We start from the raw sequence: 25,160 nt of genomic DNA on the forward strand, positions 1-25,160 counted from the left end.
CACTAATAAAGACCTTTGAAATTCACTGAAAAAACGTTGTTAAAGGGACATTATGGTTAAGTTGGACTAATAAAAACCTATAAAATTCAAATAAAAAAACTTTGATAAACGGACTTTATGGTTCCAAGTAAAACCGAAAAAACCCTGAAATTCGCCAGTTATGATAAGCTAAGCAACCATAACTCACGCCAACACTGTGCACTGCTAAGACTAACACCCAGGACATCAAAGATGACATCACAAATGTCATTGATGACATCACATACCATCACATACCACATCACATTCCCACATACCTAATGTTACCCTCCACCAGTCTGCCAACTCTTAAATTCGGGATATGTTCAGAGAAGCTAGGAACACATTTTAGCTTACCATTACAATTCCCTGAGTCACAGGTGGATTAATTTTATTTCAGCAAAATCGCCATCTTAAAAATTAAGCATAAATGAGTGTCGTACAACATGGGGTTGCTGATAAAAATGAATATGTTATGATTGTGCTCCATGGTCAGAATGGCCTTGTAATTCCCTATTCCTGGAACCCAGACCCGGTACCCGGTTTGGGGGTAGCCATGCCGCTAAAAGAGGCATGGCTACCTCCAAACTCGTAATGAGGCCCTATGTCTTTTCCCTGTCATCTTTATGTCAGCAGAGGAACAAATTGTAAACACACAAGCAAAGCTATTTTATTGTCAGTGTTTGCAAATTCTGTTTTTCATGTGAAAGGGGCCTTTCAATTTCTTCTGTCACTGTGAATTAAAAGGCTGCTTTTCCTTTTGTAATGACATATAGGCCTTTTATTCACATAGCACTTCCTTGTGTTACTTGCAGAAACCCACACAGGCTGGCTGGTCATTTTTACATTGGGTACTTCAGTTCTGTTGGTTTGGGGTCTTTGAACATGCCTACGGTTCTTCCATGATTCTTTCGTGGGGAAGACAGGGCAGAGGGGGGATTTTACCCAAAGTTGGCTAGCTCATCGCTTGTTCACATCAACTGCCCATTCAAACAGTGCACATTTAAAATCAGGTGTAACAAATAGTCAAAACAGTAGACAGACTTATGTTGTGTGGCAAAAAAGTCAGCCATGTTATATGTGTATGGCAAGTATAACATCATCTTACAATAATGTGTAGACCTGACCATCTAAGGATGTAGCAGTGAGGTGGTATGTAATACAGTCTATATTGTCCTGTACAGAGTGACTGTGTGTGTGATGCCCTCATTTTGGCTTGCCATGTATGTCGGTGCACAGCATTGCTGCACACAAGTGAATACTGCAGAGAGAAGCAAGAGCAGCATGAATCTGGTCGTAGTGGATCTACTCACTGGACGTGTTTTTATTCTGCAGATAAAAGCGGAAGCAGTATAAATCTGATCATAATAGATCGACTTGCTGCACACATGTGGGTTCTGCAGATGGAGGCAAAAGCATCATGTATCTGATCGTAGTGGATCGACTCATCGCCTTCCATGCCTAATGGTAAACCTCATGGGTTCTACAAATCTTTCTATAATGCTCAAATAAAGTGCATAGTACAAAGCAGCATTCACTGTAACAATAAAGTGCTGAGTGCATTATGGCATGAAAGGTATTGCTGCATAGTGCATCGTGGTAACATGTGCTGTAACAATAAAGTGCTAAGTGCATTGTGACATACATGGCTCCAGGTATAACGGCAAAGCATCATGCTGATTGTATGTGTACAGGATATGGAAACTATCTGACTGAGGTGCCAGTGTACCACACTTGTTGTTATTTGTCTGTAAATAAATACAAATATCAGTTGTGCAGTGCCTATACACATGTACGAAAATAAAGTGCATAGTGCTCTGATTAAGCTGATTAAAGCTACCAAAATTGTGTGTGTTGGAACTTGGTACCTGGCAGCATTGATGATAATAAAGTGCTTAGTGCCATAAAAACTTGGTGCTGTAAAAGTAGCAGCATTTAGAAGGGTAAGATGCTAGATGCTATAGCTAATACTGGCAATAGTCCTAATATTCGGTGCTAAATGCCTGGCAACATGTACGAAAATGAGGTGCTGAGAACTAACCTATAACGCTACCAGCTGACTGTTCTGTATATGGTTGAAGCATGTACTACAGCAATTGATATCTAATGACAATAGTATAGATGGCTTGGAGCCACTAAGTAGCCATTATTGAGCCTAAATGAGACTGCAAATTCCAGCGAATAGCTGCACAGCTTGGTGTGTGTGAAGATCCGTCCTTTCCACTGCAAATAAGAATGCTGTGATGGTCTACAGAATAAATGTCAGCAATGAGTAGTGAAAAAGAATATAGAAAAGCAAAAACCAAAAAGGGAGGTGAAACATAGAAAACATAATTTTTTCTGTCAAGATCACTAGATGAAAGGGGAATATTGAGAAGATCACAGAGTGAAGAGGTGTGTCTCTCAAAGAGTACTATGAAAACACTACTAGTGGAATCAGGCAGAGAGTAATACAGAGAAACAGGATGAGAGGATGGAACACGTGACAACAACATAATTAAAAGCATAACAATTCCATTATTGCTTCAAGAAAGTATGAAGTTCCTTGTCATTGTCGTGTCCAATAGGATTCTTGCTCTCAAAGTCTAAAATGCATCGTGTTTCTTGTTGCAGGAGCAAACGCTCCCTGTCTTCTCCACGTGGTCACATTTCGATCCTGTGAATAATCAAAAAAGTGACGCCCTGTAAATTGCCTTCATGGAATTCTGCAAAATGTTTTGCCATAGTGTAATTGTAGAGGATTGCTCGTACATGTTGTTGCATGCATATTTTCAACTTGCATTTGGTGCTTCCAATGTACTATTTTATTGCATGAGCATTTTCAAGACATAGACCACACAGTCTGATTCACATGTGATTGTTTTAGCTATAGGAATGAGTTGACCTAATATAAGATGTCTGAAAGAAGTGCAATTTTACGCAAATTTACAAATCTTGCATTTGGAAAAACCTTTTCTTTGATCGTTGAGCAATGTACTAGGTCCATTGCTGTGTTCATGTTTCATAAAACTGTTGACCAGTGTGTTCCTTCTGAAACTGATGTCTGGATTGACATTCAATCTATTCGATAGATCACTGTCGACCAACAGTTAGAATAAGTTGTGTAGTTTCTTTATCCATGTCAGTCTTCCTGTTTTTAGTCTGTGCTGTATGGAGGCTATGTCTATCAAACAAATGGGCTTTGATATATGCTCGTTCAATGACCTTCTTGGGGTATAGCTGTTGCTGAAATCGGCAAGCCATATTTTAATTGCTTTGTCAAAGGTTTCCAAAGTGGAGCAGTTCCTGCACAATCTAATACATTCGCCATACAGGATGCTCCATATCAGGTTCTTGGGATGTCCACTCATGGCATGAAGAGGTGTATTCGATTCCGTAGGTTTCCTTTGTAATTCTCTGGTGATATTTTGATCGATAACTGTCAAGTTGACATCCAGAAAAGTGATAAATGTTGGACTGTGAGTTTCAATGAATCTTAGGTTGTTTTTTTTGCAGTTGAGCATCTTGACGAAATCTATCCAACCTCATTCTGTCCCTTTCCAGATGATGAATAGGTCATTGATATATCGAAGCCACGTTACCATTTTTTCAGTCTCTGCTTCCTCCGTTCTGACCAGACATTACATTTCTCCCAGTAAAGCATAGTAAGGTAAGCATAGGATGGCGCGAAAGTCGTGCCCATGCCCATTGTCTCGTAACTGTTTGAAAAAATTAATTGTTGAAAAGGAAACTTTGTTTGTGAGGCAAATATCAATCATGCCGAGGACCATTTTCGTGCATTGCAGATAGTTAAGGGATCTTGTGTTGAGGTAGGGCTTGCAAGCCCTTTTGCCTAAATGGTGTCCTATGGATGTGTACAGGGATACAACATCCATAGTTGCCAAAATGTAGTTTGGTTCCCACAGTAGGCAATCAATTCTGGAAAGAAAATCTGTGGTATCCTTCAGATAGGACGGGAGTGAGGAAACAAATTGAAAAAGGACTTCATCGATACACTTTGACATATTCTCCCAGGGTGACCCAACCACTCCGAAGTCTGTAAACAATCCGGGTGTCTGGGGTGGACCTGTGATGATTGCGAACATCTGAGATGTTCAGGGACATCCATGCCTATTTCTGAAGTACAGGATTGGTGAAGAAGTTTTGGGATGGCTTGTAACTTTGGCGCAACTCAATGAAACTGCATGATGTTTTGGAATGTAATTCTAGACCTGATATGGAATGGTTCTATTTTGCCAAGAGGGAATACAATTACAGGGGAGGGAGTCCCAAAATATTTAAAGGCGTATAAATGTGGTGCCATTTGACAAATCTGCACATATGTTTGCAAAAAGATTTTAGACCTGGATATGATTGATTTTGTCAAGAGGGGGCAAACTTAGAGGGTGGATCTCAAAATCTTTTGATGGTTTATAACTTTGTTGCCGTTTGACGAATGTGCACAAAGGTTTTCCGAAAGATTATATATCTAACCTTGAATATTTGTGCACAGTGTGAAAGGATTTTGTCAAGTGTTGGCTAAATTATATGACTGTTTTATGTACGTACATTTTGACACTTAAAAAAAAAACACGGGCGAATTTTCAGAAAACCTGTGCATGGAGCATTGGCAAAGACCTGAAAATAGTGATATATCCTTGGTGAATGAGGTATAACCTGTCACCAGAGGCCCTGGCCAGATTGTTTGGGTCATGGCCAAATGCCATGTCCCGGACAATCTTGCTACTGCCCATGACCACAAGGGACCACAATGGGGTTAAATTGGGCATGGCCCCCAGGGACCGGCTATGTGGTAAAGGTTATATATTCTGCTTGAGGATACAGGTTGAAGTGCTGGATGGGATTGCAGCAAATATGTACAAGGAGGATCAGCAAGAACTTCAAAGTGTGATTTTGAAAATATATCCTGTGTTTTATTATTTTGAAAGTGTGAAAATGTAAGTATACAACACAGTGATATAACATTGGTGTCTGGGCAACAGTTTTACTTGTACCCATAACGTCCCTTTAACAACGTTTTTTCATGGAATTGAATTGTTTTTTATTAGTGCAATTTAACAATGCCGTCCATTTAACAAAGTTTCTCATTGAATATATATATATATATATATATGTGTATAAATATATATATATATATATATATATATATATATATATATATATATATATATATATATATATATATATATATATATATTCCTTAGTTTCCAACCTATTTTTAATTCTTCCTTTTCATTCCTCAGATTGTTCCTCTGCTTGACTTTCATTTGGCTCCTCAATCAGTCGTAAACTGGCTGGGGGTTTCAGCCTTTCAACAGATTGATGTGGACCCATTTTTCTAATGTCTGTTCTCCTTTTGGGATGCGGATCTTGTAGGCAACAGATATGATATTTTATGATATTTTATTTATATTGCGCCCATACACAAGTGTTTCACGGTGCAATGAGGTGAGGGAAGGGTAAAGAGGAGACAAAAAACATTGATCGTACTATGCCCAGTGACAATGAGAATGCACAAGTGCAGGGGAGGGGGAAGGGGGAAACTGTGGGGGGCAGGGGAAGAGTGGAAAGTGCTCAACACAAGATCAAAAACAACAACAGGTGGTGCGGCCAGCGGGTGGCAAGTGCATGATTAAAGCGCAGACAACGGGTGTCCGACAAGTGCAGGTGAGGGGACTGTAGGGTGGCAGATACAGACCCAAGTGCACGCATTACCAGGAGGCAGTGCGGGTAAGCAGCAAGTTGGGCAGGGTTCTGGGCCTGAAATCAGAGGGTAACCATGTGCCCAATGCAAAAAGAGACAGAGATTAGCAGCGGAGAGGAAGTGAGAAGGCAGAGGCCAAGAGGAAGGACTTGAGGTGCTTCCGGAACCAAAGATGGTTCTTCTCAATTTTTAAGAGAGGCATGGAGGCTGTTCCAGAGGGAGGCCCCAGCTGAAGAGAAAGACCTACCACCAACTCGTTGCTTGGAGAAGGGACTGCCCATGAGGGAGTTGGAGGTGGAGGAGTAAAGAGCTCGAGTAGGAGGTATTTCAGAAGGGAGAGTTGAAGGTATTTCAGACACAAATCCTTTGCGGGAGGCCAAAACGAGAGAATATATGGTGATCATTAGTGCAGCAGCTGTCTCCACCTTACAATTCAGGGTGGGAAGACACTCTACCCATTTTGTGAACAGGCATGTCACAGTCAACATGTACTTGTTTACTCTAGAAGAGTGAATCACTGGCCCGATGGAATCGACTTGCAAATCTGACCAAGGCAGTGTCATTCCCCTTGCTGGTGGTGCACTGCAGTGAGGATGGCTTGATAAAGACCCTCAACTCTGCAACCTGACTACTTTGGGGTCCTATTTTGTGACCAACAGAGGGTTCTGGGGTATTATTCAACAAGGCATTCACAATGCCAACCAATAGTTAATTTTCCCTGTTGTCATGAACATGGTAAGAGCACTCATCCACATAACCTGTGGTTATCCCCTGACACAAGTCTTCTTCATAGACCTTGTTTGAGGAAGTTAAGTACACCTCCATGCTGTTGTTTGTCATTAGACCTTCGTCCTTAAGAGAGTTTTCTTGAGCACAATCATGCAAGTGCACCAACCCTTGTAATAGGGGACTCTTCTTGTGTTGGCCATATCCGATCTCCACAGGAAAGCCTTTCATGGACAGAATCCCAGAAGTAATTTTGGAATTACTGACATTCCCCACCCAGATTCTGTTACTTTGGAGATATTGCAAGGGTTGGTGAGGAGTCTCGACAATGATGTGCTCTCTCTGGATGAACAGGCAGTACTTTTTCAATGCCCACACTGTTGCCAGTAGTGCCTTCTCACAGTCATTGAAATTGTCCTCCAATGACACAGTCTTGTTCGCACACAAGATGACTTTGTTGACCTTGTCATGCTTTTGATACAACACTGCTATTAGACAAGTATCTGAGAACTTTGTCTCCAAGAAGAACTCCTTGGTCTTTATGTGGTAAACCAAACAAGTACAAGGAGCCTGGGAAAAAATTCTTTTCAGTTCTTTAACACCCTCAGCTTGCTCCAGAACCCGCTCCCACTTGACTCCGGGCTTTAATAAAAGGACCAAGAGTCGAGTGACCTCTGCATAGTCTTCAATGAACTTCCGACTATAATTAGTGCAAGAAGGCTTCTTAATTCTCGCAGAGTAGTGCAGTCTTTTAATTTAATTAAGCCTTCCAGCTTTTTTGCCTGGGGATTAAGCACTTCAGGGGTGATCTTGTGCCCTAAGAAGTTGGTTGGGTCTTACACCACTGTGCCTTCTGAAAGGACAGTTGTGCTCTTGCATTCGGCAGCTGCGTTAGAACATAGCAGATTTCTGATATATGTTAATCCACAGTTGATCAGAGTATCATCTACATAGACCAGGTTTCCCTTTTCAGCCAAGTCAAGCATGGCCTTGTGTAGAAAGATGTTGAACTCATTGACAGAGTTTATGTATCCAAAGGGGATTCAGGTCCACCTGCACTGCTGTCCTCAAAGGTAAATACAAGCTTGTACTGGTCTTCACTACTCACAGGTACTGTCGAGTAGCCATTCGCCAGATCAATGGTGGTATACAACTTTGACCTTTGGATCTGGGCCAGCCCCTGATTGATGTAAACCTCTGATTGATGTAAGGAAGAGGCCATGTTGACATGTTGATCAGTTTCTTCAACTCCCTCAGGTCTGCACATAGTCTCCATTGGCCATTTGGTTTGTGTATCCCTAGTACCAGATTGTTAAATGTACTGCGAATCAGATTAATTATCCCATGGGATTCTAAGCACTTAATAATCTCTGTGAGTGATGTGAGTGATTCTGTGGATGCAAGACGTAACTGGTATTGTTCCACAAATACTGGAGCCATCTTGGGGTCTGTGGGAATGGTGGTTGAATGAATGGATGTGCATCCACAGTCATATGAGTCCACTGAAAAGATATTTTGGAATTCTAGAGAGAACTGTTTCAGTCTTTGCCTTTGCTCCTCAGTCTCAAAGGCATCAGCAAGATTGATCCTTTCCCCCACCATCTTCTTGAAACCTGGAAAGAGCTTAGGCTTGGCAATTTCAGTGGTATCCCCCAGTTGGGTGGAGAGAACTCTTTTGATGGTGTTGACCTGGACAGTAAGTTCAGGGGATTCAAGGAAGTGGTCCTAGACTTGGACACTACCTCCTTCCACCTGATGTCACCAGTCTCCTCTTCCATCCCATAGGGCAGGAAGAGTACACCATGAAAAAATCTTTTCTGGAGGAATACCATCGCTGATGTTGTTTGGGATTGGTCCCATGATCTCATTACCTAAATCAATAGAATCATGTTTTGCATCAACCGCCATTTGAATAAAGGTGTCAGCGCCCAAAGTGATACTTTTAGGGTCAATGTTATCCACCATTATTCCAAAGCTGTTATGTTCTAGGTCTACTAGAGGTGTTAGATTGAAATACAAACCTTGTTTTTGGAGATGGGAATTTAAATTGATCTAAGCATCCTGATGGTTGAAGTTCTGTCCTCACTTCATTTTAAGGGAATGGTAAATTGTTACACCTGTCCTGGGATGTAACCTCTTCTTGCACCTGAACTTCAATCGCATAAGGCAGCAATTGAGCTGACCGGAATGTTTTTTGGTGCTGTCAAATCCCATGGGGTTACCCCCTGTGGGGACCAGGCTTTATAATTAAATAGGTACATATTGATTGCAAATCACATGAGAATGTCACGGGTTACATAAAAGGCAGAAGGGAAATCTCTCATGACCCAACAATTTGATTAGATTTGATTACATTTTTATAATGCGCTAAATCGTACAAATTAAAAAGAGTCCGCCAAGAATCCCACTTTTGAATATATTTATGCACATCAGTTAGCGAGATGGCACAACCTTTTTCCAACCTGTGTATATAGCATATATAATTCCACTATGTACCTTAGTATAATCAATCAAAACATTTCCAATTAAAAGATATCAAATGGAAACCAATTCAGACCTGTAGGAGGAATAACCTAGGAGAGGGAATATTGATTAAATCAGAGTAACTATGCCATCCAACAATTAGATTGTCAAGATTGAGTTGAGCGGGAAAATTAAACTTATTTTGTAGTGTTGTCCAAATCCATTTTTTACATGGTATTCAACGGACGACACGCTGGGATTAAAAATAAAAAATGTGTAGACAGGTGCAGCCTTAGTTGAAACTTTTGTCAGAAGATTTTCAAGTTGCATGGAAGGGGTTCGTTGTGAGAGACTTGGCAATGACAAAGTAATAGCTTTAACAATCTCTTGGTATGCAGTAAAATCTGAATCATCCAGGTTGAAAATATAAACTATTGTCTGGAAGGGAATTACACTATTGTAGTAAAATATATATGATGAATACAAGAGATACCTTTGCTATACTATCTGCAAATAAGATTAAAATCCACTTTTAAAGGCAGTCTCTTATTTAAACCATAGACCAATCTTGTCTTGATCCAAAATGTCAGAAGAAATGGCAAGTAGGCTTAACCAATCGATTTTAAGAAATTGCAAGTTAGGGAACGTTTTTAAGCCAGGCCACGCAGTCATCTTAAGAACTTCTAAAAGTTTTAGAGGAGATAACAATTCCAATTCAATCTTGCACCAAGTTGGGGAGAAAATAGATGATTCTTCTTTGTAATTGTTTAATATTTATATGACGCGCCAATCCCTGAGGTAGCTTGACGCTTGAGAAACTTAGTAGTTGCATACATACAGTAAGTGTAGGCACATTACAATCCAGTGCAATATAAACAATACCCTGTTTTGGACCCTGGTTACATGTGGGTCAGGATGGAAATCATACAGGTATAGAATAGTATGACAGACACATTGTTACCAAAATCATAAATAGGCAGTCGAAGGTTTAGATGGATGGGCATCTTAGTGGGGAGGATTGTTGCTCAGCCAATTTTTTATATTGGCTTTAAAGGTGAGGAAGGAAGGTTCTTGTCGGAGCGGGGTGGGAATGGAGTTCCAATATTTCGCAGCTTGTATTGGGAAGCTAGCTCCTCTGGCTGTTTTTAGATTGAATCTCAGTACCATCAGATTGTGGGAATTGTGTAAACATAAAATACATTGTTTCAAAACAAAAGCTTTGTGGTAGGATTCGAAGTCTGGAAATGTAACACCTCCTATGTTTTTAGAGAGCTTAAGTTTTATTAATGTAATTTTTTGATCCATAAAAATTTAAGGAGGATAGAATCAATCTTTTTATAAAGTGTTTTGGCGAATTTAAATGAGAACCATAGATAACATGTATAAAATGATAGGGGCAACCATAATTGGAATAGTGTCAAGCCAGACCCACCAGGTAAGGAATAAGGGAAACAACTTAGTAACCATGTTTTCAATAGTTGCTAACACAAAATCTGTGTTAAGTTTTACAGAGTATGGGATGCTAGTAGCAACAATAATCCCAAGTTATTTGATACTTGTAGTGCATAATAACATCCTAAAAGCATCCAGATCATCTGAAATCAATGAGCTATCAAGAGGGAAAATTTACGATTTGTCAAGATTCAATTTGTACCCTGAAACTTCAGAATAAATAGTAATTGATGTGAGCAAATTAGGAATGGATGATTGAATTTAGAAATGTAAATTAGTGTGTCATCAGAATTAGCAGATAGCTTAACAGTTATAGAATGAACTCTCATACTCTCAAGGTGTGTTTCTAGGGCTAAAACAAATAAGAGTACAGATAGCGGGCGCCCCTGTCTAGTGTTTGTGCCCACCCTGACTCACACGTGTAAAAAGTAATAAAACAGACACTCCCTGGGCAGGGAATAAGGCACAAAGCGCAGGCTGCGAGAGTTTTAAGGAAGGTTTATCTAAATCTCTGAGAGCGCTCTGACCACATCAAGGTTACAACACATTTATATAGTACATCTACATTTTTAACATATGATGCTACGTTGGACCAGGATTGGTCAGCCGTGGTGGTGACTTAGGTGTGGACATCATCTCTTCCTCCGGGTTGGTTGCTTGGTTGGGGGGAGGGTTGACGTCAAACATTTGTGCTCCGGATGGGTGAAGGTCAGGTCGCTGTGAAGCACGGTGGTCACTATCTAAGCTAAGAAAATACATTCTAAGTAATGCATGCACTAAATAACAATTGATCAAAAGGCTCTCAGTAGTGTATCATGTCATTATACAAATCACTCAAGAGTTTATACCATCTACACATTTGGTTTACACAGGTCACAAGTTTAAAGGCCCTGACCACTATAATACTGTCATTGAACTATAGGGTTAGTCTCACAAGAATCTCAGGTATGTGGCACTTGTTAGTATTGGGCACGATATATTGCACAGGGGTCTAATGTTAGCTGGGGGTCTGTTGGGTGGGCTTCATAGTGAGGTTGGCAGTCTGGCACATGAAAGGTATGCCTTGCAAGGACACAGGGTTAGAATGGCAATAGGTTTCGACTGGCGAGGGTAAGAGGGCAAGGACACTTTTGTGGAGATGAACGAGCTCTGTGTTTGGCTCATGTCAGTTCACATGCAGGACAGTGATCTCACAGGAAAAGGGATGTGTTACATTCATTATTTGTTGCAAGCAGCTCCGGCCTCAGTGTGAGAATGGAGTCGCAGAGTTTTCCAGTTGGTGTGGGGACGAGGGTGCGGGCCATGTGCTCTGAGCTACGGTGGCAGGCAAAGGGGAGAGATGCATTTTGTACTATCGCAGTGAGGCCTAGTTACCAAGATGGAGTCGAAAGGGTGTACAGAAAATGGATGCCGTGTGTCCTGCTCGGTGGTCCCATCTACGCGAATATAACCAAAAGTTAGTGTTGCATAAGGGCGAGGCGCGTACCCACCACTAGAGGCACTTGGTCCAGGTTTTGTACTGAGAAGTGATGGTAGAGAGGGGCCCATTGGCCCCTTGCTCCCACACATTCCCCCCTTTCGTTACATCTAAAGTAATGAATACTTCTACTTTTTATTCCTTTCATTCTCCCTTCGGTAGTACTCAACCTCTGCCACCGCCTCGTCCCACACGGGGGTACCTTTTATGGGCATCCAAGCTCTGCGAACGCTTCTAAGGCTGTTCCCTCTTCTGGCATATTTATCTGGGTTACACATTAAGTAAATACCTCTATCACCATCTAGATCTACCCATACTTCTTGGTACCATTGCAACTCTCTTGGTTCCTTTATCGTCATGTAATGCAAATTATCCACTATATCCACATATTGTCTGTAAATTGCTGTCATTCTGTACTGTGGTGAGGTGTACTCTCCTGTTTGCATTTGTGCATCTATCATGGTAGCTACCGTTGTCGGTCGGCCCATTGTCACCATCATCATAGCCGAGGTTGGCATGCTTTTCCCACAACACCGTAGTCCCAGTTGGCACACACAAAAGAACAGGAGCACAAAAACGATGATGGGGATCAGTATTCTCATTGCCACATTTACTCATGATGGTATCCAGCTGAACAAATTGTCGAACCATGTACTTTCCTCTGCTCCTCCTTCCACTCTCATTCTCCCCCCTAGGTTGTGTACTGCATTTATCACATGGGAGAGTGTCCCGTTATCAGCATCTTCAGTTGGCACGAATGTGCAACACGCCCCCCAATTTTTCAGCAAACACCACCGTCCATCGCTGTGAGGAGATTGAGGACATATCTATTTTGCATTGTCATTAGGCTCAATGCGCGGAGCTCTATCTTTATCACATTGAACCCCTCTTCAGTGTCGTTAGCCAATTGAATGAGCTCCCAGCGCACGATCTGAAGCCATTTGGCGTTTGCTCGTGCTTGTAGTCCAGGGGCGAGAAGTGAGGCAAAGAATGTCTCTGCTGTTGAAAAGAGCTTGTATTTTTGCAGGATCTCAGCAAGTAGTTTCGATGATTCGGATGAGATGTAATTGGAGGATCTTTTACTGCGTGTCAATCTTTTCTTTAGTTCATATTCTGACAATAGTTCATATGCTGGAGATTCTGTTCTTGTTAGTTGGGGCACTGCCGATGGTTCAGCCGATTGCCCTGCTGCCGATATGCCAGCCGATTGCTCTGCTGCCCCTTGGATGTGGCTTTCTGGTATTACCATCAGGGCTGTGTGGAGTGTTGCTAAAGCACAAGTTCCTTTCCACGATGCGGGGAGGTTCAGGTAAGCTTGTTTGCCGCAAACCCAATACTTATCCATTAGTGCAGCTGTGCCTTTCTTCATGTCGGGAATTATTACCGTTTTGTTACATCTCCTCGCTTCCCCCATGTTCACTTTCCCTTCCCCACGGAAACACAGTTCATGTGGCACTTCTTTTTGTATTTTGATAGGTTTTTCTAATGCTGTGACCCATGTTAGCTTTGCGACATGTTGCGACCAGATGGGGTCACATACCCCTTTTATCCATTGGAAAGTGTCATTTGGTAGGCCTCGAAGTGCTTCTGCTTTGCATTGTATTGTTTCTTCATGCCATTTATTTTCTGCAAATCATGTCCCCTTGATGACAAGAAATGGTTCCTCGAGGCAAATTACTCCTTGGCGCCGGCTTGTGCATGTTTTCTCATTCTCCAGCTTATCCAGTGTGACAGTGTGCACCTGGAATGTGCTCTTTATTCTGCATAAAACAAGATGAATTAAACATTGGGCCTCCGACAAGGGCACTTCCTGTGGTACCAGCATGTTCCTGATGCATGCGGGATGAGTGAACAGACTTAGCAGCTCTCAGTTGTTGCTTGCTTCGCCGTGGCACTCATGTCAGCATACCATTTATTTGATTGATCAGGGTGGCGGGGATCTTCTATTTCATCTAACCCCAGGTCGTGATAGATGTCGTATCTTTTCCCTTCCACCCCCCTTCTTCTCCTCCTCCTCCCTTCCTGATCATTGTTTTTCACCCTTTTGTAATGGAATGGAAACATCCCAGCCCATGTTGTATCATTACTATTCATTATGGCATATTTATCATCATCAGTAGCAGCAATATTGTGTGAGGTAGGGTGTATGGTTGTCTGTGCATTAATACTAGTGTTAATTAAATCATTTGTCCAATAATAATCTCCATCATATTCATTATATCCATAAGCTTTACTCATATTTACATCGAAATGTAACACTGACACACTTGTTGACCCCACAGTGATGTATTCTGAGGGTTGCATTCCATCTGTTCTATTAACATTAATTTTGTGTGACTCCTGCCATATGGTCTTCACCCCAGTCCATATCATTTGTGATCCTTCTCTTATCATGTTAGCCCCGCTCCCCTCCTTTGCATGTCATCAACAAGAGATAAAAGGGTATAGTGCCACGCTGCAAAAAACAGCATTACTGACATAAAAATTTCAAAATGCATTCAACATTACTGAACCTTTTAGCCCTAATGGCGACCCTATTGCTATCTAACATTAACTCGCTCTCTCCGATCGTGGGTCCTTGGGCCATTGTTCACCTGGAGGGGCGATATAAATTCGTTAAGTCATCACAATATATACATATATTTACATTCTTGTTCAACTTTACGTTTAATCATTATTTTCAGTCGTGCTTGTTCTGTTACTCTATTGGTCATGTACTTTTGCTGTGGAGACAACCATCAAAAAACGAAGATAGGGGATAGAGGGGAAGAGATAGGTGAGGTATATAGACAGTACATTTGGCCAATTGGAGAAGAGAGTGGGGAAGAAGAAGAAAGGAAAGAAGGAGGAAACACGCTGTGCAGACCAAAATACATATGATTATTTTCATCTCTGCATATTCTTTTACTTACTCTTTTGTTATTTTCCTTCAACCTCATTTGTTGTCCCATTAGTGCTGTCTTGCTCCTCCAGGGGATTGTACTACTGTGTGCCCTCTTCACATCAGATGAGTGCACCCAATACTTCAATCCCTTCACTTTCACCGCAGTGGGTGTACTATAAATGACCTCGTAGGGGCCATGAAACCTGGGTGAATTCTACCTTCTCACAAAGCTGCGGACATACACATGTGCCCCCGGCATTAGTGGCCCGCTTGAACTGTCTGCGGCCGGTGTAGTAGTATCAGTCATCACATTTTCAGTAAAAGGCGGTGCTATTTGTCGTGCTATGCTGCGTACTGCGCGTGTTAACTGGGTTAGGTATTCCTTGAACTCTTCCCCCAGCACTGTGGCAGCCCTGTGCGTGTCCGAGGTTCTTCTAATTGGGGATACTGGTGTGTGCATTCCCCTCCCAGTCACAATTTTGTGGGGGCTTAGGTGGTGGTCTTTGCATGGCTGCGTCCTGAGTTGGGACAGTGCTAGGGGCAACCAATAAACCCAGTTCTTTTTCAATGTGTTATACAACTTAGACAACTTACTCTTCAATAATCCGTTGATGCTTTCTACCATCCCATTCGCCATTGGGTGATAAATTGAGCATAATTTGTGCTTCACCCCCAAAAGTGATGTCACTTCCTTAAAGAAGTCATTCACAAAGTGCGTGCCATTGTCTGATCTAATCACCTCGCATATCCCCCATCGCAAGAACACCTCTTGCACGAGGAATTTGGCCACACATTTCGCGTCTGGGTGGGAACATGGGCCTGCTTCCACCCACCTTGAAAAGGGGCACACCACCACAATCAAATATCTTGTTCCATTACACCGCTCTCCCATATCAGCATAGTCTATGTGGAGCTCTCTAAATGGTCCTGTTGGTCGGGGCAAGGTGCCACGCAGTGTTCTTAATGTCACTCCAGAATTATATGTTTGGCATGTTATACATTCTACAATGAATTTTGACAGGTGCTCTTGTAAATTGGGGACGAACCAGTGTTCCTGAATGTCTGCAGCCATGTGTTGTTTTGCTACATGGCCGGGGAAATGCAACTGTTGGAATGCTATTTCTAGTAACTCTATGGGCATTACAACCTTTCCTGTCGTCTCTTGTCTCCAAATGAGATCTGTGGCTGATTGTGTACATCCCCGTTTGCTCCACAGTTCTTGCTCTTCTTGGGACGCTCGTTTTTGTAACTCTATTATCTGCGCTATTGGGGTATTATTGTATGCTTCCTCTCGTGGGTCTGTGGTGGTTGCTTTTGTGATGCACTCAAGTGTTGCTGTCACATTGAAATACGAGGCCTCCTTCGCAGCTGCGTCGGCTGCCGCGTTTCCAATGAGATTGCGTCTGTGTTGTTGGTATGGGCTTGGCATTTCACCACTGACACTACTAATGGTACTGCTAATGCATCTATCAGCTCATTCAACAATTTTGCATGCTGTACTGGAGAACCGTCTGCCTTCCTGAATCCTCCCCTACGCCACCGTGACAGCCCTGAGTGCACAGTGGTAGTTGCATAGGCTGAATCTGAGTATATTATCACCGCACAGCCTTTGGCTGTGTGCAGGGCTTCAATCAATGCAGTTAATTCTGCTGCCTGTGCTGAAGAATGGGATGGGAGGCGCTTTTGCACAATTGTCTCATATTCATCTTCCTCCATGTGCACTATCGCCATTCCAACATGCTGTTCCCCTGTCTCGGGGTTTATTGATGCTGACCCATCTATGAAATATATTTCTCCCTCCTGTAGGGCATTCTCACTTGCTTTTGGGATGTCGTCGCCTTCCGCCTCATATGTGGCACAATTGTGTTCTTATATGTCCTCTGTCGTGCATGGCTCTGTAATGAATGTTGCTAGGTTCACTGTCTTGCACCTCACAACGTGTACGTTGGGGCTTGAGATTATTACTTCATATGCTGTTGCTCTTTGTGTCGTTAGTGTTGATTTTGATCGCTCAAGGATGGCGAACAGGGAATGCTCCGCATATAGCGTTACCGAGCATCCCATGACAATGGTGGCGCTTTTTTCAATCGCGAAGGCCGCAGCTGCAAGGGCCTGTTTGCATGCAAAATGAGCTTGCATTACTGGATCTAGTGTCCCACTGTAGTAAGCCAATGGTTTGTGACCTAGTGATGTCTTCTGTGTCAGTACTGCTGTCATCAGTGTCCCATTGCAGTGTGAAAACAAGAAAAATTCCCTCTCATAATCTGGGTTCGCGAGGACTGGGGCATCAGCGATAAGGTCTTTTAATTTCGAGTACTGTGTTATCATTTCATGTGTCCATTTTATTGTTGCCCTATTCTTCTGTGCCTCTTTTAATGCTTGTAGAAGGGGGCGTGTATATGCCGCGTAATCAAGGATCCATGCTTGGCAATAATTACAAATGCCAAGAAATGTTTGCATGTCTTTCACAGTTTTTGGTATTATTATGTTGCGTATAGCAGCTGCTCTGTCTGGGAGTATTCGCTTCCCATCTTTTGAGATTAACTGTCCAAGGTATACAACCTTTGCAAAGCAGTATTGCAATTTCCCTTTGTCTACCTTGTATCCTTTGGCAGCTAGCACATTCAGTAGTGCTATCGAGTCTGCTCGACACTTTTCTTCTGTATGGCTACAGACGAGCAAATCGTCCTACATATTGAATGATGGTGCTCTCTACATCTATGTTTCCAATGTCTTCCCGTAACACCCTGTTAAAAATGCTGGGGCTTTCAAAATCCCCTTGCGGGAGTCGGCGTTGTTCATATCTGTTGTTCCCTATTGTGAACGCTGTCAAGTACTGAGATCCTGGGTCGAGTGGTATGGAGAAGAAAGCATTCTTCAAGTCAATTACAGTAAAACATGTTGATTCTTTTGGCACACTGCACAATATTGATGCCGGGTTAGGCACTAATGGGAACTCTTTTTGAATGACGTCATTGGGTGGTCAGAGAACTTGGATCATCCTCCACGCTTCTCCCTTTGCTTTTTTGATTGGGAAAATCACTGTATTACATGGGGAGGTTGATGGCACTATGATGCCTTGTTTCTGGAGTGCATTTATGGTCTCTCTAATCCCCTCCTCTGCTTCTTTTGATATGGGATTTTTTTTTTACTCTCGGCAACATTGCACCTGGTTTGAGTTTTATTTTTATTGGTGTCACCTCATGCAGCAGCCCTACATCGTGGGGCCCGGTAGTCCAAATTTCAGGTGCTACTTTTGTCATGTCTTCCTCAAATATAGTCAGTGAGGCTTTAACGCTAGCCATCAATGGGTTATGTACCTCTCTGTATTGGACCATAATATCACATGGTATGCTTATTTCCATTATTATTTCTCCATCATTCTCACCATCAGTGAACAATTCCTCATCTGTTGTATCTCGTAGCATTACATTTGGGTCTATGCATAACACAGTCCTCCACTCGCACCCCTGCGCGTCCAGTCCTATGACCACAATACGTTTGCTGGATACTTGAACTGCCTCTATGTCTATGGACATTATCGTGCCTGGTACAATGTCTGTGTGTGCAATTGGGCGGAATATGAAATCTGATGGTGTTCTCCATTCTTTTCTCGTTATCTCTGGCACCACTCATGCTAACACCTTGATACCATATATGAACATACTTATATCAATGGGTACCCCTTGCACCACAACTTCATTCATTACTGTGCTGATCATCAACATTGCTCGTACTGAGCATACTCCTGGTGTTGAGCACACTATTCCTCATTCTGTAAAAGAGATCATCATATTCAATTTGCTCAACAAATCTCTACCCAGCAGATTTATTGGCGCATCTTCGTGGTACAGTAAGGGTGCGCGCACGGTTTTCCCCCCACCGTTATATCAAGATCTTTAGTTTAAGGAACTTTTAAGATAGCCCCAGAGAACACCTGCGTCTCGAAACCGCCCTTCCATAAGACATGATTTTTCTGCTCCAGAGTCTACCATAAAGATAAACTGCTTATTTCCTATCTCTGCCCCCACTAGTGGTTCCTCTTCTGCACATAGGGTGGTGGATAGGACTGGACACGCAAGTGTTCCCTGTGGGCTGTCCTAATCTGAATGTCTTTCTTGCCCTGGCACGGAGAAGACATTATCTCCGATCACGGTCACGCCATGGTACGGTGCGGGCGCACCATTTGCAGATGTTGCATAACAATTACTGGTTGCTCTTCACACTGCATTTTGTCTTGCCATTGGTTGTGGTGGTGGTTGCTGTCCTTGCTGTACCTGAGGTTCTTTATAGCAGTGGTCTTGTTGCCTCCCACTTCCCATCGGTAATCCGTAGGGGCTACCTGGGTGTGGACACCCCCAACCTTGTTCGTTCTCCATGGGATGTTGCCCCTGGAAATACACTGAAGGCCGCATTCTACAATCTCTAGAGTAGTGTCCCCATCTCCCACAGTTCCAGCATGACCCTTGTGGTCCACCTCTCATTCCTTGGCTGCCAAATCCCCTATTCCCCATACCTCCAAACCCCCCTCTCTGGCCAAGGTACCCACCTCTTCCTCTTGCTGGTCGATCTTGCCACTGTTGTCCACCGTATTGCTCGTCTCCGTTCCACTGTCCTTGTCCTCCTGTGGCCTGCAGTGCTGCTATTGTTGCTGGTCTGTTTCCTGCTCCTTCGTCCCCCTTGATTTCTCGGTCTGTGGTCGCGCTGGCGTTGACGGCGGCGACCTTCACTAATTTGTTCTGTACCAGCTTTGCCTCGTCTCCCAGCCTTTTCTGTGCTATCTCCTTTTCTCTCTCTTTGATCCTCCTGCAGTGGTGCACAATTATACTCTGTATTTCAGGCCAGCCCTTGGCTACTATCCCAGCTATTTTGTCCAAGGCCTTCTGCACCTCCTTCAGGAGTCCCTTCTTGATGATAAAATAAAACAAGGCGGTGGACTGGTTCCACGCCGTGCCAGTTTCACTTCTCCATAAATCCTGCACCCGTAGTATGAATTGCGTAGGGTCCTCGTTCTCCTCCATGGTGCACTGCATCACTAAATGTAAATCTGGAATATCTGGAAACGTGCACCTCAATGCATCCCATACCTGTGCTCGAACATTATTCAATGCTGATCCGTCGTGGCGGTCACAACTCATTGTTACTCCGGGAAATCCGGCTCTTTCCCACACTGCGTCTGCTTGGTCACCAATTGCTGACACTAATAAACTCTTCACATCCCCTATTGCTAGCGGCACTCCTGCTGTGTTTTTCTCAAAGGCGTTTATCCATTTCCCGGCCCCTCCCCACAGTGGGGGGAGGACCTTTAGCAAGTTGTTTTTATCCATTTGCGCCCATGGCATGTAATGTGGCCTACCTGCTCCTTTATGTATCAATGTCATTTGCAACTTGTGTTTCTTCCCTACCTTACTTATTGCACCTTTCTTTGTCTTACTTACCATCATATTTCCCCCTCGCTGTCTTAGCCTGCCCTGCTATAGTGGTGGCGATGGTGTGTCTGGGTACCGGCGGTTTGGCAGTGGGGACCCGGTCTCGGCCGCTGCCTCTTCATATTCGTCTAAGTCACTCCACACTTCTTCTATTTATGATTCTTGCTCATTGTTCCCTTCACATCCCTCTCCTCTCTCACTTTCTGGGGTAGGTGGGCGTATAATCCTCACGGGTTTGTCATTTAAATGGAACAGGAATTCCCCTGACCACCACTCCTTCTCTTGCCTTTGTGGTATTCGTGTTCCTTGTGATGATACTGACCGTGCTGGCTCTGAAATCGCTTGCGTCACTTCCCCTGCTCAATGTTGGTGTTAGATCCGCTATGGATAATGGTGGCACCTCTCCTCCCCCTGGTAGCATCTGGCTCCTATCGCACAATGCTCGTAGCCGCGTTATCTCCATCTGTGCATGCGCTAGCTGGTGGTCTAATTGTCCAGTGATATGTGCTAAATTCACGGGGGGTGCGCTTGTTGGGCCATACAAACCTCCTTTATCATAGGGGGTGGTGCTGTGGCAACTGCTCCTGTTGTAGGTGTAGGAGTTGGTACGTTCAGGGGCTCACTATATCCTACTGCTGGTCTGGACATTAGAAGATATATTTTAGTTGTGTCGCCTTCAGCTGTAGTGGTTGTTTACTCGTCCTTTGGCATTCCACTTATCTCTTCCTGTGTTTTCTGTGTTTCATTCACTTTCTCTTTACTTACCTCTGCTGCAGGCGTAACTTCTTCAAACATTCGCCATAGGTCTAGCACTCCAACCCTAGAAAGAAACACTAGACTACGAGCCAGACTACCCCGTCTCTACGAGCCCATCTACCACAACAAGAGACCCACCCTGCAACACACCAAAATCCACCCGAGCCACATCACACCCTGCTACAACCCCACCCAACCCAAACTCATCCCTATAACAATCCAGGATACACCCAACACTACCACTATATCCGGAGCTTTGATCAACGCCAGATCGATAATGGCCCACGCCACAGAAATAGCAGACACCTTATCCTCAAACAACCTCGACCTCCTAGCTATCACTGAATCATGGCTGCACGAAGCAGCAGGCCCAGCACTCTCAATAGCCATTCCAGAAAATTACCAAATAATCAGAATGGACAGGCCCAACAACAGAGGAGGCGGCCTAGCCATCATAGCTAAAACAAACCTCGAGCTAAGACCACTGCCCCAAACACCTCTCAAATCCTGCGAACTCCTAGTAGCCAAACTACCCATTTCCAACTGTCGCACCTTAACCATCCTTCTAATATATAGGCCACCCGGCCCCATTGGCTCATTCGAAGCAGACCTATCCAGCCTCCTAGCCAACAACACAAAAGACACCACCCAAATATTACTACTAGGCGACTTGAATCTAGGACTAAACGACCCTGACGACAAATCAGCACAAGCCATAGCTAACATGCTAGATGAATACGGCCTAATCCAAAGAGTGCTCACCCCCACCCATAATAAAGGTAGGACCTTGGACTGGATCGCCACTCTAAACTGCGACACCATCATTACCAAAACCACTCCCCAGCACTGGACAGACCATTACCTCATTGACTTCACATTATCTCTTAATAGAGAAGTCAACAAAGGAAAAATCATGGCACCACCACTACCCACTAGAGCAAAAAAAAACATAACCCCAGACAACCTCCTACCACTACTACTGCCAACCCTCAATGCTCTCCCCGACAATCTAAAACCAGAACTCCTAGTAGAAAACTATAACAATACCATAAAAAAAGGACTAGACATCATTGCCCCTCTAAAACTGCAAAAAAGCAAACAACAAGCCCACCTGAACACCTGGTTCACCCCACATCTGAAAGAACTTAGACTGCACAAAAGGAAACTTGAAAGCCAATGGCACAACTCCCCTACTGAAGAGAACAAATCACAACTCAAACTTTGTGCAAACAACTACAAAAAAGAAATTCTACTCACAAAAAAGAAACTATTCAATGAAAGAATCGAAAAATCGAGCTCCAACACCAGAGAACTATTTGCTATACTAAGGGAATTAGAATCCCCTATACCCCCACCAGACAATATAATTAAGGATAAAGCATGGTGCACCAGCGTCCAAAACGCCCTAACTAATAAAATCAAAAGTCTCCAAACCAAAATCGCTCTGAAAAAAGACTCTCTCACCACCAATGAAGCATCTCCCAGCAACCACGACAAAACAGCCAACCGTCCAGGCCATAATCTCTTCAGATTTACCAAAATATCTATCCCAGAAACAGAAAAAATTATAGCCTCACTTAAACCATCTAACTGCAAAGGCGACAACTGCCCTCCCCAAATAATCAAGGATGCTGCTAGGGATCTAGCCCCCTTCATAACCAAGCTGATCAACGCATCCTTCTCCTCCAACACCATACCAAGCAACCTCAAAGAATCTTGGGTCCTGCCTCTCCTCAAGAAGCAAACCCTAGACCCCGCCATTCCCACCAATTACAGGCCCATCACCACGGTGCCATTCCTGTTAAAGATAATAGATAGAGTAGCATACCTGCAGATTCAGCAATATCTTGAAACTCACAAACTACTAGGCACCCACCAATCAGGCTTCAGACCGAAGCACGGCACCGAGACAGCCTTAATCGATCTTAAAACCCAGATCAATGAGATTAACGACAAAGGGAACACTGCCATGTTACTACTCCTCGACCTGTCGGCAGCATTTGACCTGGTGGATCACGCAGTCCTGTGCGAACACCTGGCCTCAGCAGCCCCCTTCTCGAAAGAGGCCATAGCCTGGATCCAATCATTCCTGGACAACCGAACTATGAGGGTCTTCTCCACCCTAGCCTCAGCAGACCCCATTAAAATAACCTGTGGGGTGCCCCAAGGCTCCTGCGTCTCTCCCACCCTCTACAACATCTTTACCAAGCCCCTATTTGACAAGTTGGACAGACTGGGTGTCTCATATACCAATTATGCAGATGACACCCAGATCCTCATACCCCTCTCAGGCAACTACGCTTCAGATACGGCCTTGGTAAACAAAATATATCTCATCATTCAGGCATGGATGGCCACACACGGTCTATGTCTAAATGATGAGAAAACCGAAATCCTGCTCCTCGGATCCAATACCAATCTCAAAAAACTCAGCTCCAACTATAAGGCCTTCAACATTGATGGCAATACCATCACAGTGGCCAAAACAGTGAAAACACTAGGCTTTCACCTTGATGCAACCATGTCACTAAAAAAACAAGTCAACTCACTAGCATCCTCCACCGCCTACACATGCAAGCTAATTAGGGCATGTAGAGCCTTCCTCACCCAAACTAGCTGCATCATCATAGCCAACGCCCTAATACTATCCAGACTGGACTATTGCAACGCCATGTACCTAGGAGCCAACAAATGCATAACCAACAAACTACAGACACTACAAAACAACGCTCTCAGAACAGCCCTCAACCTACCCTCTAAGGAACACATCTCCAACAAAAGAAGAGAACACAAATGGCTTAAAATCCATGACCGCATCTCCCTCAAAACGGCATCACTCACCCACAAATGCTTAAACAACGCAGCCCCCCCCTATCTCGCATCCAGAATAAAGAAAAAAACGTCCACCCGCCCCACCAGATCGATCAATTCCTACTGCCTGCAGGTACCCAATTTCAGACAAAAGAAAACCGGCGGCAGCAGCTTCCCTGTCCTGGCAGCCCAACACTGGAACGCCCTCCCACTCCACATTAGGACAGACCAATCCTACTATAGCTTCAGGCGAAACACCCTCACTTGGCTGCGGGCCAATGATCCTCACGACTAACCCTGCCATCTAATCTGATCATGCCAATGCTATAACCTGACTACCACGCACAGCCTTAAATTTGTAAATATGTAAATGCAACCGAACTGCTCCTACGCACAGTATTAATATGTAAATTTGTAAACCTTCGCTCAATTATATGTATATATGCACATCCCACACAATGTAACTGTAAATGCAATGCACTTTTTCTCATGCCTATCTTATTCTGTAACCAAGTTTTTAAGTAATCCTATCTTCCTGACCTCTGTTGCGCCCTGTTACCTCTGGGTTTTGCGCGCTATACTAAATAAATAAACAAACAAACAAACAAACTTCCCTTCTGTTTTGCAATTGTTTCCCCTTATACCTTGCTAACAAGTATGCAGATACTAGATCCAATACTCTTTTGTCGAATGACCCACCCTCTGGCCAGATTGGTGTCACACTGTCCCCTTTTATCTCCGTCAACCATTGATCATGGTATTTTTGTATTTTCTCACTGTATAACGGAAGGTGCTGACAAATATGTGCTAGTGGTGTTATTCCTCCCATGACGATGTGTTTCCTTCCCTCCCTCTGTCTGTACTTACATTTTGACTTCCCTTTCCATGTAATCACTTCTTCACTAGTGGGATAATATACCACAAGTCTTGTCAATTACTTGTAATTTATATGCACATATATCTATCAAGATATATATATTTATATATCAACCCCTTTTTCAACGTTAATCTCTTAATTATTGCATGTTCAAATTCAACAGTTCATTGTTGCATATTTTGCCACTTTAACCATAATTTAATCACAGTACTTGGATATCCTTGACAAAAATGGACAGAACACAAAGCACATATAACACTTATCATGCACATGTACTACCCGCGCACGTTTTCCTTCCCCGTTGCTCTTTTTTTTTTTTCACCCCCTTTCCCGTTCCGCCTACTCTTCTCATTCACTCCCCACCTCTTACACCCTCTTACACTTTTCCAAGAATCCTTTCGTACCCAGAAAAAGAATGTTCTAAATAACTACTCCGAGTCTACTCAATATACGGGACTCCTACTATTTTCTCTGTAACTTCACTTATTTATTCTGCACTGGACGAGACAATGCTACGCTGTGCAGCCTTCTACCCCTTTCGGGCTAAGATACCACTTCTCTTT

Source organism: Ambystoma mexicanum, chromosome 2p (assembly GCF_040938575.1).
Source record: "Ambystoma mexicanum isolate Mex_15411 chromosome 2p, UKY_AmexF1_1, whole genome shotgun sequence".
NCBI lineage: Eukaryota > Metazoa > Chordata > Amphibia > Caudata > Ambystomatidae > Ambystoma > Ambystoma mexicanum.